Below are 19,143 nucleotides of genomic sequence, written 5' to 3'. Positions count from 1 at the left end.
AGTCTAAGAGTAACTGTATTCTCCTCAAGTTCAAAGGGCCAGGAGAGGTAATCTAGTTCAGTGGATTGAAACAAACATTTTAAAAAATGAATTAGAACAAGAAATACAGCAGTGTGTTTTTTTGTGCTGTTAAGACAAAATTAATTGGTGTGTATACAGTGCATGTATCAGGTCATAAGGCAAAATATATTAAAAAAAAAAAAGGCTGAGAGCCACTTACCCAAAGCTGTACAACTAATAAGTGTACAGTGAGTTTAGGCAATGTTTAATGAAATGTCTACATAACACCTGTGGTGAGAGGTTTACCTAGTTCCAGCTTAGAATTTTATTTTCTTGTTGAGGAGATGATTTATATACCTATATATCTAATTGCTCAGATATTAAACAATAAATTTCTAAAACTTCTGAGATACACAGTTTGTTTAAAGCAAAGCTTTAGTTTTAATGTCATTTATAAGAATTACTCTGGGTTAAGATCTAAACATTTTGTCTCAATTCTAATACATACATTCCCTTCAACATTTCTGGAATAGGCATGTATCTTTTACAAAGAGAATTAGGGTATTCTAAGCTGGAAAAAATCTTAGAGAGCTAATCCAAATCCCTAATTTTACAGCTGAAGAAACTAGTGCCCAAGTAGTAACTTCTCGATTCTCAGACTAGTGATTTTTTTTCTGATACCATGCTTTTACTTTATTCTTATATCCTTATGATGTTAGAAAATAGGTAAACACGATTACTACCAAGTTGCAAAGAGGAAGCTGAAGGAAATGCTAGGATGTCTAAGTCACAAAAGGATGACACAATGCCACCCCTGCAAGCTTTACAGAAATCTGCCGTTTTCAAAAGTCACCTTTGATTTCAGCTGAGGCAAATGACTGAACTTGCTTGTACTGAATGGGTGTGTCTACCCCACAAGGGTACAAGGTGAACATGCATGAGAGAAAAACAACAGCACACACATCACAGAGCACAGCCTCTCTCTCAACATGCTCACTTTGGCCAGTGCATAATTAAACACTTCACAGACATTTAAAATACAGAACTCCAGTATGTGAGAAGAAGACAAGTTAGACCCATTTGCAAAGAAAAAACTGCTGAACGTGGCTCTCAATGAATAACAATAAATCTCCTATAGTTCAACTTACCGTTCACGTCACAAACTCTAGAAAGAACACTGAGGCACAGACAAGGCATGGAACAGAACTTTGGGCTGCAGCCTTCCCCAACTCTTCTGACAAATACCCAACAGCAGGAGGACAAAGCATCATTATGACAGAAATAAAGGCTCTTTAGATACTGCCTTTTTTTAATTCAATGAACCCACTCTTAACACACAAAGTTCATGTCACGATGTTTCGAAATACAGTACTGCCAGATTATGCTATCAATGGGTCCAATAAATTCAGTGCAAAACACTACTTTAAGCATTTTAATCTTAAATAATTAGCACATTTGGGAAACTACCAGTATTTTCTTTAAACAGTCAATGTCACCCCCAAAACAATTAAGAACAACAATAATTCAATAAACTGTTCAAGAAAAAAAAAGGCAGATAAGTAAACCAGTAGGAACAAATTTAGTTAAGTGATAAAGCCACAGGCTCCTCCCCAAGAAGAATACTGCACATTGCCAGCAGCTGGCACAAAATTAACCATCCGTCTCATCTGTGCTTCTCCCGGGCTGTGAACTATCAGTATTATAATAGACAATTTTGTACTTACTTACCAAAAAAAATGGAAGCTGCTGTACATTTCTTAAGCTGGTTTTTGTGTGGCAATTCTCATGCAATGCTGCCCTAAAAATGAACTTTGTTTTAAACAGCGAGATATCCACACGGTGCGGTTAGAGCAAGGGTGGAGCCCACTCTGGGGGAAACAACACACCCAGGCAGATTTCAGTGAGAGCAAACTGCACGTTAATATTGCCACAACATTTTTCAGGGCCTCAGAGTCAAAATTAATTGGTTAATCCTCTTCAAAGAAACAGAGGGAAAGTTCATGTTTGTAGATCAGCTTTCCTGCCATGGAATGAAATATAGACATTTCCTTTTTGTGAAGAAAGTAGAGAAAAAAGGCAAGGTAGATCACCCAGCTCAACCAACAGAATGTTAGGTGGAAGTGCACTACTATAAAGGAAGTCCAACGATGCCAACTTCTAAGTTTAGCAACAGCAGCTTCTGCATATCTCAAGGTGTCAGCAACATTGCTCACTCTAGAACTTGACTTTGGCCTATTTGGCCAAGACAGGGGACCCAAACATCAATAAGCATTACCTCTCCTTCTCTACCAGGGCTCTAGCTCTCCTGGCAATGCACAAACACTAAAAATATTTTCTCATCAACTAACTAGCATGAGCTGCCTCCAAGAATAAGGGATTTAACTTATGGACTTGCTTTGCTATAATATTGAAATTAACACACAAACAGGAAATCATTTTGAAGAAAATCACTAATATGCATAATATGCTTTAAACATTTTTTGTGATCACCCACTCTTTCAAATAATTCCATATGTTTTGATTTAAAGAATTTCTTTTCTGACTCATTTCTAAATAAGATATTCAGTAGGATGTATTTATACTGTCTAATAATCTTTAATAATGTCAAAAATTTCAGTTATTGAAACTATTACTAAACATCTGATTATTGTTCGAGGTGATTTTAATTACTACTACTTCCAGTATATGCACAGAGACACCAACCAACAGTTACTTTTAATTGAACTCCTATAACCCATGAAATAAAAAATAGGTTTCTCAGTGGAATACTCAAGCATATAAAAAATTAGTTATATAATCATTTACATAGAATTTAAAACTAACAATGGAAAAAGCTTTGGGAAAAGACCAGGAAAATATTTTTAATGATACATGTTGTCATATTACCCTCTCCAACTGCTACTCCCTCACATTGGAACAATAAACCAGTTTGGAGTATTAAACATTTCAATATTTTGAGAGATGGCCTAGAGCATCTTCTTTCAGGATCCTTGGGGTAGGTACAAACTGATCTAGCCTTTTGTTGGATTATGAGGCCACTCTTACCATATGATAAGTTAACCCATTCCAAAATACTCCTTTTATAGTCTAAGTATCTGATACAATTATTTTTTCGACCATATATGTAATTATGGATCACCTGCGGCCATCCCTTGCTCTTCCCCACCTAACCTCCAAACTGAACAACACAAAAGTAGCAGTTGGATATTATATTATATTTGAAGAATCCCATCTTGATACTTTTTGGATTTGCACTGCTGGAAATGTCTGTTTTCAAGTCAAACTTCACTTTCACAGCTGCAAAGGAAATGACAAGAGAAGAAAAACACAGCCAATATATATCAGCAATTAATTCCATCCACAACTGCCCAGCTGTTTGTGCATGGAAGAATCAGTCTGTTTCCTTTTGGGGCTTTCACCACTGAAAATTGATACTGCACATTCAGAGACACAAGCTGTTTGTAACATGTCAGGAATGTGCACAAGATCACACAGGGTTGAAGAGACAAAATGAAATCCAGATCTAGTTTTCTTGGGACTTGCCAGTATTATTTCATAGCTTAAAAAAAAAAAAAAAAAACCAAAGCAAAGAAAAAGAAACCATAAAAACACCTCAATCACAAAGAGAGCAAAATACATTAAAAAAAATTCTCCCTTCTGAATACCACTCTTCCAGTAGAGGAAAATCTGCCAATGACATCAGATTTAGTATCAAGAATAGACACTCTGATTTATTGGCATAGACAAGGTGTCACATTCTTAGGAATCCACATGCCCCCAATTCGTTAAATCCAGCCAATACTTTTTGGACTACATAGCTGCTTGCCCAATGTGTAGTTAGTCTCCTAAAAAAAAATCCTTATAAACAAGAAAAGTTGTTGGGAACCAGTGCTTTCACCACAGTCCTGCAGAAAAGCTAGTTTTTCTTGGTTAGCTCAGACATTATTTGGCATCCATATACACCTGCCTATTTCAGGGATTCATGTAAATTTACAGATTCAATCTTCTAGGGTAACTCTCAAGTAATCAAATTTCTCCTTCCCTCTCCCCATCAGTTTTGTGGGTTTTAAATAAAAATAGTCTTTACTGAGTGCCAGAGGCTTTACAACTATAGTATGTGTTCATGTGCAACTCAAGAAGGAAGAACTCCCCTTTCCTCCCTGCCCTCCAATTCCAATTTTATCTTGAATATTTGTTTCATTTAAATCTTGTAAAATGTCATTTTGTTATACTGTATTTTCAAAAACACAGTATGTCAAATAACTTGCGCTTTCAGTATTAAAAATGACTTGTGATTAATTATTGTTATGAAAGTTAGAGAAAAGAAAATGACATTTTTAGAAGAAAATAATTCAAAGCATATTTTAGTTATTTTACTGGGTTTTTATAAGAAACTAGGTATCCCTATGATTGAATTCATTGTTCTAAGCACCTCCTCTCCCCTCTTCTGCTGCACAAGAGTTCATGTGCTAATGCCAGAATGTTTTCAAACACAACTTAGATGGGACACTCAATTTGGGCACTACTAGGGGAAGAACTGAAGAGAAGAAAAGCTCTCTGGTCCAAAAACGAACGACATTTTATAATCTTCAGAATGAAGACTCTCTCAAGTGTCGGAACACAAACCAGCACGATGAGAGGTTGTCTCCAAGTAAAGTGCTGTAAAAGCATGTAGTGTGTTTTGTTAAAAGAAATATAAGGCATCTCAAACGTGTGGTAGACTGAAAACAAAGCACAAAATCAAAAAAGTTTTTCCCTTAACAAACGTCATCTGATCAAGGATGTGTCTGGGGTAGGAGACAGGAGGAGAAGAAAGTTTAACCTCTGGCTCATGGTGACTCCTAGAAATATGTATAATTGTTAGTGACTCAAACAGTGACAGAGATGAATTTTGCTTGGCAAGCTTTAGCTCTGTGGGACATTCAGACTAGTTTGAAATGTCTAAGGGAAGGAACCTCCCTACCTACAGGGCTAGCTAAGGAAAGAAAAAGTCTTTCTGAGCTGTTTAAATCGGGTCACTTAAACTCATGGTACTCTAACTAAAGCCTTGGGTGGCATTAACAAAGACCCTTCAAGAGAGGAACTCATTTTTAAAGTGATTTTTTTCCCCTCAACAATTTATTATAATATTTAATACTGATATATATGTATTTATTATGTTATTCTTAAGAATTTGACATATACACCAAATTTTAAATTTTAAAGTGAGCACCATATATGCACTACCTAGATTCTATCATTAACACTGTTACTATACTTATTTTATCACATAACTCTTCATCTGTCCATTCTCCTTTCCATCCATTAATGTATCTTATCTTTCAGGTATTTTAAAGTAAATTACAAGCATCAGTATACTTCCCCCTAAGTACTTCCGCATACTTATCATTACCTAGAGTTCAATATTTGCTTACGACTTTTTTCTTTTGAGGTACAATTTACATACAATGAAATGCAGAAAAGTAAGTGTATACTTGTATATCCAGTTCCTGTCAAGATATAGAACATGACCTTCACCCCAGAAAATTCTCTCATGCCTCTTCCCAGGCAATCTCCTTCTCCCACTTCCCGAGACAATCATTATTTTGATTTTAAAAGTGTTTTAAACAACCTCAAGTAGTCATGCCTTTGCAACCTGTGCATCAGAATATTCTCCACTACAAATAGATGGAAGAAGCCTAAGAAGAAATCATAAAGTTAAAAAGAAGTGGAGACTCATCTGCTCCAATTACTTAATCTCTTAGGTGAAGGAAAAAAACCTTAAGAAAGTCTTGGCTGCCTGTACCAGTCACCCAACTAACTGGTCAGTAATTTACTGGATGGGCCTAGTCGAAGGCTCTTAGGCAGCAGCGCTACACTTCATTTTAGGACGAAGAGAGCAGAAGCTTTGGAGATAATGCTGGCTCAGAGGAAGAGGTCAACCACGTACAGGCTCTGCATCTTAAACATTTTCTTTTGGGTTTTGGCTTTTTAAACACTGTTGAATCTCAGTTCTCTCATCTGCAAAACAAGGAAAATCTTAACTCGTAAAGTTGTATGGATTAAAAGAGAGAAACTTTGTAAAGTGCCTGGCATCTAGTAAGTGATCAAAGGAAGGAAACCCAGGAATCGGAGGGAAAACTGACAGTACGAAGTATAGTTCAAGGACATGCACTTTCCCATATTGCTCCTAAGTTCTTGTGCTACCCTGTATTTGCTCATTTTGCATATATGAGAGTTGTTCACATTTGAGAGAGAAAAAAAAGGCTACTGCTTTTCTGTTTACCTCTATGACAGAACTGAGTGGTAGGAGGAGGAAAGCATAGACTTCTGACTTCGTAGTGACGACGGATACCTTATATTTTTACTTGTGTATGTACATACAGCTCCCTTTGCCTGAAGTGATCTTCCTTTTATCCACCAAATGAAAATTCAAGGCCCAGTTAAAATCTAACCTACTTTCCTGATCTACTCCAAACAAATTGAAAGCTCCTTCATCCGTGTTGCCATAATGCTGTAAATAACAGCATTACAGAACTCTACATACCAGCTGGCTGCTTCTATGTGTTTCCCCTACTTGAATGGGAGCATTTCTGTACCCCAAAGCCTAGCCCAGAGCCTAGCACACTGAAACCATCCCTAAGTATGTCCTGAATGGACATGCCTGGGTAAGTGGGTCGTTATGATAAAAGTAGCAAAACGACTAAGGCTGAACGCTTAAAAGGAAAGGAAAGCACCAGAAAAAAGGAGGGCAGGAAGATGATCATAGAGCATATTAAAAGGCATGAAATTAAAAAAGAGATTAGAAGCCAACTGTGTGCAAACTTTCGTGTTCTCAGAGAAGTGACTGCCACTAAGCAGTTAAAGTGCCACTAGAGTAACTCAGACTGCTGTGTGCTTTATATCCTTATCCCGTGTACTACCCACAACAACACTATCAGGCAGTAACGTTATGTTCCTTTTACAGACCAGAGTACTGGGACTCAAAGAGGTTAAGCAAATAAGGTCACACAACTAGTGGCAATGCAGAGAAAAAGCAGAGCAGTGATTTTTCATTACAAGTCATTTTCATATGAGACCAATTTTACACAGAGTGTGAGGAGGTTCTGGGTTAAAGAAAACCCAGACAGTTGAGAGACAACCAAATAGTACAGGAGATTCAAAGGAAAAAAAGGCCTGGCCAAAACATAAAAGGAACAGCTGAGGCAGTAAGAGGTGTGTGAGTTCTAAGTAGGAATTTGTCTTTTCAGGACAGTCCGCCAGCCCGGAGTTATGAAACGTAAGCCAGAGATAGCCCTAGAATCCGTGGGAGTGCTAAAGAGTAGTGCTTACCCTCGCGTGGCTTTTCCCCCCAAACGAACTGTTCTCAGAGGTGATGATACAACATGGATAACTCTTTGGCAGAAATGCTGACCATGGTGTTCATGCTTCAGGAGATACAGAGAGCCTTGCCAAGTTGGTAAAATGAACTCTCGTCTTCGGGCATCTCTGGCTACAGTCTATAATTTCTCCTTTAAGAACACCCTGGTTTTGTCTCCCTGGCAAAGACGGATTTATAACGGAAAACCTCCTAGAAGCCTCCACCATGACGTTTAAAGCCTTAAGTCCCACAGCCTCTGGCTCAACCCTAACAAAGCACTCATTACACTGATTCACAAGTGCCTGTTCACTGACAGAGTTGTCACACGTGCTATAAGAAGTGGCAGGGCAGGGCCCCTCAGTTCAAAAAATATTACAAATGGTAAATGAATAATGTCCTTTCCCTATTTAATATTTGATAGATAGTTATTTGTTAAAAGAGGTAATACAAGGGGGGAGGGTATAGCTCAAGAGGTAGAGCGCACGCTTAGCATGCACGAGGTCTTGGGTTCAATACCCAGTACCTCCATTAAAAAAAATTAAAAATAAGCCTAATTACCTACGCCCCCCAAAAAGAATTAAAAACAGAACAAAATGAAAAAGAAGTAATACAAGATCTAAAGAGGAAGTAACTACAGAAAAATCATAGTATAGAAAAGGTTGGGAATGAGATATGGTTAATGTTCAAAGTAAGTTTTTTCTGGATTAAAAAAATGTATTCAATATACAATGATTGGTGAGTCAAGCCTAATAAAGCTGAGGTTGAACTTCAGTAAAACATTAGGTCTAAAAGACTAGGCATTATTCCAATTTTAAACAAAAATTAACCAAACTAGTGAGCTTGTATTATATGTGGAGGTTGCCAAACTTCAAGTAGAAAAAAATGTGGCTTTGACTCAACCATGGCATAATAAGTCCAAAAACAATGCATTTTATTAACCTTTTAGAAGATGACAAAGGCTTCATTGAAAAAAAAAACCCACAGAATAGAAAGTGAAGTGTGAATATTCATGTGCTATTAAAAAAAATCTGCATTCACATATAATTTTTGCTTTGGAGAAAAATCCAAAAACAGAGCAGAAAACAAGTAAAAATAAAATACAAAATGGCTACACAACATATGAAACATTCATAACAAATGCAATTTCTTGTTAAAAACATTACTTTTGTTCTGATCTGCTCCATCTAAGGGTATGGGACTACTGTAGCCACTGTTGCTTTTTCTAAATATGAGAAAAAAAATCTCTTTAGTTGGAGAAATATTTCAAATAATTTACTCAGTGAAAAAAGCCATACCAATTTTTTTTTTAATCTCGGAAAATTTAAGTATTCTCATCCCCCAAATTCAAGTATTTAGCTTTAAACACTGTTAAGATTGGTAAGTGGCCAAGTTGACAAATCACATGACTTTCAGAACTAATATTCTTACCTCTCCAGAGCTTGCTCTGGAACATGTGTCGCCTATCCATGACAAGAACTACAGCCCATCCTCTAAAGCTAAAAAAGCTTCAAATCCCCAAATACTACCATAACCTCTTTCTGAGACAGGCAAGAAAGAGGTTTAGAAATTTTCTCCCCATCTTCACTACCATTTCTCAACCCCTCCTGCTTCACCTGCCCTCAGTGAAAGTATCTTCAGATGGTTGTAGATTTGCTAACTTTCTATTTCCTCGAACTGACAGCATGATAGGAGATTTAATTAAAACAAAACAAACACAAAAACAAAAGTGGCCCATAAACACATCTCTTCTTCACATTTTAGAGGCACTTCAGTTTACTGCATTATATTTCCTGCCCCCAAGTATTACTAAAGTTGGAGAATATCAACTTGTTCTGTGCCAAATCTATAGCTGTACTGATTTTAGATTTAAAATTTTTTTCTTTAAAGTCTAAGGTGGTTAGTCAATTTATCAACTAATCTTTCTACTTTTCTGCTTAAATTCATTTATTCTTTTAATAGCAATTCATTCAACGCCTGTTATATGCTACAAGTGAGGAGGTCATACAGCTGGAGAATGCAAAAAGTGAATGAGACATGACCCCTAATTCTAAAATACTAGCAACGTAGACATAGTGGGTTTGGGGGAGGAAGAAAGGAGATACAGCTTCTTAAAAAATTATATAGTACACTGTGTTTCTGTGCTATAATGGATGTATTACAGACTCAGAGAAAGGAGACAATTTGAAAGGTTCCTGGGAAGTTACATTGGAGCATGGCCTTAAAAGGATGAGTAGGTATGGGGGGTGGAGGGTAGAAAGATATGCAGGGACAACATACTTCTTAACAAACCTCTACCACATGGCTTTACTTTAAAAGTATCACGGATTGCAACAACTACAAAAAGGAAATAAACTGTCACTAGTTAATAGCTTGCAGTGGCTTATATAATTTAAGCTAGAGGAACCCTGCAATCTACTAGCAAACCATAGTTTTGTGTCATGTACTTTTGCTTTCACACTAATCTTTTGACTTGCATGCTAAGAAAAGAAACTCAAAAGCCATTTATATCCTTTCTTGGAACAATGCTTGTTCTTACACTGCACTAACTAATGACTTAGAAATAATTAAGACCAATTATCTTGAAGGCAGTCAAACTGCAATCTGCTACCATATCATTATGAAAGGAGGCTTAAGAATGTTCTAGGCTAATACCAAAGTCAGTAAACAAAGACATGGTCAACCTGGCAGATACACCATACCCTATGGGCTCAAAGCCTTAATAGTATCAAGTATAAGCATAGTAGATTTAATGGGAGGGCCTAGGAAGAAAAAAGAAAAGCACAATTGATCACAAGCATTGTGATTGTGTTTGTAAGGCTCCTAAATGCTTAAGTTCACTAGCCCAGAAAGGTGCTGATGCCTACAAGAAAGATTACTTTTGTGGATTGGAAAATTTGACTAATCTGATGAAAGGTGAAAAGAATGCCATGTTAAATTGCTGAGAACAGACCACCCATTTTGATTAAGTTATTACTGATGTGAAAATGCCATAAGGTTAACATTTAAGATACGTTTCCAAATGAAAAGGAAGAAAAAAAAGATGTTTTCATATCAAAGTACTTCTAAGTAACAAACTCCCTATTTTTATGGAGAATATTATTATAAAGATCATCATTTACAACACACACGACATGACAACAAGTAATAAAATCTAAAACAGAAAAATTTAAGTAGGATCACTTAATATTATGTGAATTCCTAAAAGATTCCTTGCCAGGTTATTTTAAATAGTAATCTCCCCTGCATTTAACATATTATATTAGGATACAGCCACCTTTTTAGAGCACCTGTTTTACATAAAGCAAGGGCTGTCTACTTTATATTCATGAATTCACACCTATAACAACTAAGCTCTGACAAAAAAGAAAAAAAAAACTCTTGCAAAATGTTCAAACTGAGAGGTTTAATCCTAGTGTAAGAATTCCTCAATGAAATACGTATCTTTGGACAGTGTTTAAGTAACTTCCTCAGAATATTTAGAGAAAAGAAAAAATCACCAACAACCTCATGAGAACTGCTCCTGAGCCTCTGAGAAGGGAGGTGACTAGAGCAGCACAAACACTGGGTGGAAGAGGGAAAAGGAGGAGCTAAGAAAAGCAGATGAAGAGACATCTAAGGAGCCACAAGTGATGAGATAAGGAAGATCAAGTAACCTTGGCAGCAGTACACACCCAGGCCCCACAGAGAGCTGCGGGGCTTACTTCAAGGGGGTGGAATGCTGTGAGCAAGTAAACAATTTTGGTTTTGTTTAACTGAAAGGTTGAACAACCCTACAAGTGGGAGAAGGAAAAAGAAGAGGTATTTTTCTAACACAGAGTAAGTTAGAATATGATAAATGGCTAACACTTTAAAAACTTTTAAACAACAAAAGAGAATACCTTATATATGAACATGAAAAAGACCTTTGAGGAAAAACACTATAAAGCCCATGGAAATCCAGAGCTGCATTATTTATTGATTGTCATGATAAAGCCTTTTATCCTGTGGACTGTGCCATCCTTCAAACAAGAAGATCCCCACAAAGCACACTGACAAGAATTGTGGGGGATGTGGGTCAGTGTAGTTTTTCTTTACTCCAACTTTCAATTTGGCATCTTATAGAAACAATTCTCAATGGCTGAGTTTTTAAAACTTACTCCAAGATAAGCAGGACTGTGACTCCAGTGGGCTATTTCCAAGTTGCCAAGCCATTAATCTAAAACAGCTCTTAAATCCTTTAAACTGATTCCTGCTGGTCCAGTATAATAAATGATATGGTGTTTTAAATAAAAAGGGGAGGGCGATGGGGAAAAGAAGGCCCAAACTAGTACCTCTGGAGTTGCTATTAAGTTTAAAAAAACTTGAAGTAGAATCAATATGTAATACACATTTACTATCATATTTTTCCAATTGTGTGGCTAGAAATTATAGAAAGGATTTTTGATAGGCCTTCTCCCAGAAGCAAATTACTTTCTTCAATTTCAAGTTTAATACTTATTTATTACATTTGCCACATCCCCAGAAATAAAAGCTAAAAGCAATCCCCTTCAAAACAAGAGATATTTCAAGCTTTTTGCAGATGATTTACATTAATCACATCTGTTCATTCTTCTAGGCATTAATTAATACCTTCCTACAGGAATTGGAAAAAGGACATTGCAGATTCAAGTATTTGCCTTTGCCATGACATAAAAGATGTACCTGATAAACCAAGTAAGCCATCAGTGTCCCTCGACAGTGTCTTTAGTACCATCAAAACAGAGCACCCAGCTGCAGTTTTAGCATTCTGACTCACCGGTTTAAAAACAAGAATTCGTAGCTAGGGTTCAAAGGAGCAAACTTCTTTCAATATAAAGTCATTATGTAGATCATACCACTATTAAGAAATACTCACAGAAATAAATATTCTTTTATTTCAGTAATTTGAAAAACCGAGACACTTAATTACATCACAAAACAATATAAACATACATCACAAAGCAGTATAAACAGTTAAAAACTTATGAAAGAATTCCTAATCACAGTCAGTCAATTTACCAGGGAGAATAGGATCAAAAGGAAAAAATAAAAGTTGCCTGCCCTTCTGAAAATGATGAGCTCAACATTGTAAAGAGAAAATTGCTAAATTAGAAATCAGATTTTAAGTTACAACTTACGGGGGTAGAGAGTTCTTTTTGCAAAGTAGGGAGTTCTTATTAGATCCCCATCCTCCCAACCCCCACATAAAGCCAGAATCTTGAAGGGTAATACCCCCAGTTTAAAAGGTAGACAAAAAAAAATATGTTCACAAACAAAGGGAATTTAAAACACCCCCCCCCAAAAGCCTTATCTGTCTTTTCTAGAACAATGAATAGGAAAAGAAAAGTCTCCCGTGAGAATCCGTAACTACAGGTTTATCCTCCCAAGAATTTGAGACTTGAATTTACATACCAGCATGGTCCAGAAAACTCCATGCCAGGAAAGTAACCTAAAGTGGTCTTAGGTTGGTAGTCCCCATCCAGATATCTGGCAAAAAGGATACAGATCCTGTCTGGAGAAAGATGCATTCAAAACAGACTACCTAAGGATTCCCAAAGATAAAACCCTGCCACGTTCAAAATTCAGAATTACAAAGCACATGAGTAAACCAACCACATTAAACAAAAAATCAGCAGAAACAACAGAGTAGAATTTGATACCTCCTCCACCCCCAGAACCGCAGACAATGGAATACTGAGATATAGACTATAAAATAAGTATTTTTTACAATGTTAAAAATATTTAGAAGCAAGAGACCAAAACAAGATGTTATAAAGGAAGACCAGTAGATTTGTAAAATTACTGATATAATAATTGAAAAAACCTTAATGAATAGATTAAAAGTAGAATAGACCCAAGTGGAAAGAGAATAAACTGCAACACAGATTTGAAAAAACTAGCCAGACTGAAGCACAGAGAGACAAAGAAAGGGAGTATGTACAAGAGAGACTAAGAGGCACAGCGAGTAAAGAAGTCGATATACTGGACAGAGTTCCTAAAGAGGAAACAGAAAGGGGAAAGAGGTCATGCTCAAAGAGATCAGGACTAGAAAATTTCCAGAGCTGTTCAGAGACAAATCACCTGTAAAGGACTAACAATTAGATTTGCAGTAGACTTCAAAAGAAAAAATAAGTAAAAGTTGTAAGACAGAGAAATAGTATTTCCAAAGTGCTGAGAGAAGGTAACTGTCAGTCTAGAATTGTATGTTAAACAAAACTTATCAAGGGTAAGTAAAATAAACACTGTCTCACTAAAGTGTCCTCTAAACTCATTAAAGGAACTTTCAAGGGATTAATTTTAGAAAGAAATTAAGACTGGAAGTAAGATGAGGAGAGATGGAGATGGAGGAGTGAGCGAAGAAATTTGTAAACAAGTAATTTTTAAAATGCCATATAAAACAATAGCAATACAAATGCAGGGGGTTAAAAAGAAGGAGGAACTAAAGTCTTGGTCAAAAGCATCACATAAAATGGGAATGGAGAGTAAGAGTTAAAGTGTTTTAAGATCCTTGCATTGTTCACAAGGGGAGAGAGAGCTATTACCTTTATCTGGAATATTTTCAAAACCACTAAAAATCAGTAGTAATAAAAAAAGACAATCTAATTCTGCCTATTAGTAAGAGATCTGAACAGGCACTTCACAAAAGAGACTCTCTAAGTGACCAATAATTTACATAAAGAAATAACCATCATCATCAGTCATTAGGGAAATACAAATTAAAACCACACTGAGATACTTTTATCTACCTACAAATATGGTTAAAATGAAAACAAAAATAAAAACCAAAAAACTGTTACTACCATGTATTGGAAAGAATGCAGAGCATCTGGAACTCTCAAACACTGCAAGTTCTTGTGCAATTAGTATAAATATTTTGGAAAACTGGCATTACCTACAAAAGCTGGACATGCACCTGCCCTATAATCCAGCCACTCCTCTCCCAGGAATACATCCAGAAGAAATGCATATACATGAACACCAAAAATATACACAAAGATGTTCATGGCAGAATTGTTTTTAATAGCCAAAACCTGGAAATAATCTGAATGTCCATCAACAAAATGGATTATTGTACATTCATAGTGAGGATGAGCTATTGTAACATGCGACAGCATGGATGAGTTTCACAGAAAAAAAATGTTGAGCAAAATAAGCCAGATACAAAAGAGGAGATATTGAATGATTCCATTTATACAAAATTCAGAAGCAGGCAATGCCAACCTATGGTATGTCAGCATTAGGGCTACCATGCAGGGAGTGGGTATTGCTTGAGAAGGAACATCAGGGTGTTTCTGGTGTTCTGGTTCCTGATCTAGGTGAGGTTACACAGTGTTCATTTTGTACATATTCATCAAGCTTCACCTTATGATGTGTGCATTTTTATGTTTGTATTTTATGTTAAACTTCATTTAAAGGTTTATCTGAAAAAATTTAGACAATTTATAAGAGAAAAGATTCCTTTCTTTCTGTAGCAAGAGCTTAAAACTTAATGTGATCTCTTCCATTGGCCCTCCAGAAATACTGTTAAATCCTCTTTTTTACAAACCAAAGCATTTTCCTAATTTAATCTAAGAAATAATCCAAGCTCTTCTACATGCTAAATTGTATATTTCCTATAAAAACAAGAATTAAGCAATACATATAATTTTAACTGCTCAGTATGAGGCATAATAAATTAAGAGATTCTCAAAGAATTAAGTCACAAAACAGTATACTCTTATTTTACCACATTAACAATACAATGAATGGACTGAAATGGACAGTGTAACTTAAATGATCACAATGTTCAATCACTGTGGCCAATGCAACATTAAAGAATTAACACATTCCACTGTCTGAATGTATTCAACAGTTTCTCCCATCTTCAGATACTAATACCATTTTTCAGTGATTAGAAACATTTCCACCATGCTCACAAAACATTTAAATATAAAATAAGACTCAGTCATTTAAAAATTGACATTCAAAACTAAATAATCACATAAAACAAAACCAAAAAGCTGTATGTAATTACTGATGCATAGCAAATAATCAGGAATTCTTTGTTTCCCTTTATCACATTTTCTACTGGGTTAAGATTCTGAAATTTCTGTCCAAAACTAACACATTTCAGTGCTATACCATCTTGTCCTATCATAAGAGAATTTTCTGGATTCTTATTGTACAGAAACTTTATGTTCATGTTATTCTATTTTTGCCTAACATTGTTTCATCTCACAGTGCAAGAATCTGATAGAGAATATGATGTGGAAATCTATCTCTGTTGGCAGATGGCTATTTTCTGGTGTTATCAAAGAGCAAAGGCTGGGAAAAGGATTCCTAAAAAAAATTGGAAGATTCAGTCTCATTCAGTAATTTATTAAAACTGCACACCATTTTGAAAACTTTTGTGGTTTGTAATTCATACTTCAAAACATATAAAGGATAGTTTTTTAATTTTGTTTTGTTTTTGGTGAAGGAAAGTACAGCATTTATTGCAAGGCCAAGCAAGAATAGGCAGCTCATGCTCAAAAGACCCGAACTCCTTGATGGATGGGTTTTTAAAGACAGTGTGAGGGAGAGGGTCACAGGGTGCATGACCACTTATGCACACTTTTCTCATTGGTTGATGGTGAGGTAACAGGGCGATATTTCAGGAATTTCAGTCATCAAACTTCTGGTTCCAACTGATCTGGGATCTATGCACTGGTAAGGTTTGTATTCTTGATAATAAAAATCTAGTCATCAACAGAACCAGGATCTAGTTCTAGTTCTAACTCTATTTCTAACTCACAGCACGATTTTGGCTAATTTACTCAGTCTTTCTGGACCCAAGTTTCCTCAACTGCAAATAAGGGGACTGAATTAGATACCCTTGAAGATTTCATACAATGTTAACATTCTATGATGAGTTTAATGAAAAATTTAACTCAGACTAGAAATTTACATGAATGATTATACTACCCAGATAAAGATAATACAGAAACACAAGAGAAAAAGCATACACAAATATTATGTCGTACATCTAAAATGAATATACTGTTGTACGTCAATTATACTTCAGTAAAATACATATATATGTATTTTAAAAAAGCAAATTGTTAATTCTCCATTAGGCAATCCATTTGTTGTGGTAGATCTCCATGCAAATTGATATTCCTTATTACTCTACAAGCAACTGGATTTCATCTGCGTATTATAGCATTTATGTGCGCTACAGTAATTTTACTTGATGTGAGGTATAGTGCCAATTTGCTTCACTCCTTACAAAAATACTTCTTGAAGATGCTTTCATTTTGTGTTCCTAAAGTAAGGCTTAACTTAGACTTCCCCAAGACCAACTAGTAGTAAGACTGAAAAAGAAAAAAAATTCTTGTCACACTGCGCTACACCAATAAAAGTGTCAGCCATAAGCCCCTGTCCACTATCTACAATGTCAGGAGGCCATCAGCGTTACCTGTGTCTACTTTGGCTGTAATTTGTGGCTCTGTTGGGTAAGCGTCACCATCTGGAACACTGTGGCTTCATCCTTTTAAATCAAAAAGCTCAACTGGCTTCTTTCCACCTTTCATATTTGGAGGTAATAGCCATTAATACAATGAGAGACAACTGCATTTTGTCTAGTAGAGAGCTCGTGCTCCCTAAATGTCAAATACAGCTGAAAGGACCTTAAAGGTCATCTTGTTCAATCCTCTCTTTTCACCTGTGAGAATTCAGGTCACTACCTAAGGTCACACAGAATACTTATCTCCTGACTTCAGCCCAGTACTCCTTCCACTCTTATAAAAGTTAAAGATGCCATTCAGGAAAGAATGCTCAGATCAGAATCCTCTCTCCTGTGGAACTTGTTGATTGTCATTCCGCTGAATCATCAATGAAACATTCCACTGCAAATGAGATGAAATTTGAAAAACATTTCCAAGCTATCTGTCCAATGTCAAGAAACAAATTTGCACTAATGAGAGCAACTTACTAGCGTATTAGGCCTAAACATACATGAGACTACAAAAATCCTAAGGAAGGAAGGCGCTCTGAGTAATTAGTATTGTTCCAGTGGCAATCAAAAGATTTTTAGGGTGGTAAGGGATAAAAGAAGAAACATCCTGAGGTTTTTCTAAAGCCTTGAGAGAATAAAATAGTGGAATGGTTAGAATACAGAGCAAGTATTTGATTCTTTGTAAAGGAATTGTGTCGTTTATAAAAGAAATAGAGCTGCTTCAATTATAGCACTAAAATAAGAAAATGCTCTTAGGACCTTCTGTTAAAAATTTATTCAGAGAGGGTTTCTCCTTGTCATTCAGTTTTTGCAGCACACATATCCCATGTTTAATTCACTCTCTGCCTCTAACCTAGTATTTAACCATTGTTCACATTCTAATCTGGGCATAAATCCAATCTCTTGCTTTGTGAAACACTGGAAAAAACTTTAATATATTAGGAAACTTAAAAAATTAAATGAACAGGAGGGAAAGCAAGTACATTTTCACACAAAGTACAGGATACAGCTGTGATCTGTCAACCTTACCGAACTATCTCCTCAGCTAACAGCAAAGTTACAGGACTCTCCTTAGCTCAACAGGAAGTAGCAATCTAGAAAATAGAATGTTCCCAAGCCCGAATTCTATTCCTTTCACTTCACATATCCAGCACACACTCATCCTTTGACCAAGCCTGTGTTGAACACACCCATTTAAATAGCCTTGACGAAGTGTCAGTAAGCCTATAGAGGACAAGTATTTTGAGAGCCCACAGAATAACCTTTAATCATGATGTCCCCAAATAAAAAAACCTATGCTGACTATACTCTTCTGAGGAAACAAGTTGTAGTGAGAATGACAAAACCAGCCTTGGCTCTTAAGAAATTCATACTTGTATGGATGATCTTTAGTTTCACATTTCTGAAAGTTGTTTCCATGGCACCAAAATATAACTAAAATATATAATATCCTTTTATATCCTTTGCAGGATACTATGTGAGCTCACAAATAAGGTATCTAACACAGGCCCAGGGCAACAGAGGTGAAAAGGGACCATTTCATAATGGAGCTAACATGTGATTTAATATATACACACTTTTTAAGAGACATAAATTATATACATGTGATTTATGAATTATAATTTAAAAGGATAAGAGTTAGCCAAGTAAAGAAGCAGTGAAAGAGTAGTCTAGGTACTAGCAGGAGCATGAGAAAAAGCAACAGCATATTTGGGACCAACGATAATTTATAGCAGATACTTACTACAGCTCCATTTGAGAATGGGTCTGTGATCCTGAAAAGTCAGTCAGATGGATACTTAGATGCTGACTGAGGTGCTCAGGTGAATCAATAGATCATATTGCAAATGGTAGCTCTGCATATATAGATAAGAAAGGCTCAAAACAAAGGAAATAGTGATGTGCTCAAATGGGTGTGTTTAGAGAAGGGAGGAAGTGGTTGAGCATTTTAACCAAGAAAACATATAGAATTACTTTCAAAAGAATACCCCTTTTAATAGCTTGATTTTTCCAGCTTACTTTTTAAATCAATTGGAGGAGAGCACACTGGTGTTGCCACAGTTCCTCACAAAGTACTAAACCATGGATCTCACATACAAACACAGAGTTCACCCTCAAACAGGAAGTCACCATCTTGTCAGTTAGATGGTACACATTAGAAATGAAAAGATCAGCTGTATGGAAAAAGCAATAAAAGAACACGTGGAATAGAGAGAAGGAACTCTTTCTGAGATTTTGCTCTCTCCCAAAGCACGCTCCACAATTTATGAACAGCTGGGAAATTTCCTCTTCACAGGAAAAGGGTGACATCTTAGTTCACAGTAAAGTGGAA

At 36.1% G+C, this 19,143-nt stretch overlaps 1 protein-coding gene across 15 annotated transcripts in view; it reads right to left on the bottom strand.

Annotated features, from left to right (window-relative positions):
* The window catches only part of ADD3 (adducin 3), a 115,131-nt gene that overhangs the window by 50,185 nt on the left and 45,803 nt on the right, over nucleotides 1–19,143 (bottom strand). The window contains exon 1 of one of the 15 annotated variants that reach the window (XM_072971858.1): nucleotides 17,841–17,876. The exons of 11 other annotated variants lie outside the window; for them this stretch is intronic. The gene's annotated coding sequence lies outside the window, so the exon portion shown is untranslated. Of the gene's footprint in view, nucleotides 1–1,728; nucleotides 1,749–5,929; nucleotides 5,950–16,772; nucleotides 16,886–17,840; nucleotides 17,877–19,143 lie in introns of those variants that run through there. 3 more of the 15 variants (XM_072971857.1, XM_072971861.1, XM_015235865.3) reach the window with 3 other exon arrangements.

The sequence above is a fragment of the Vicugna pacos genome, chromosome 11, assembly GCF_048564905.1.
Source record: "Vicugna pacos chromosome 11, VicPac4, whole genome shotgun sequence".
Lineage (NCBI taxonomy): Eukaryota > Metazoa > Chordata > Mammalia > Artiodactyla > Camelidae > Vicugna > Vicugna pacos.
Note: the sequence above shows the minus strand (reverse complement) of the source record. Positions and strands in the feature narration are given on the sequence as shown.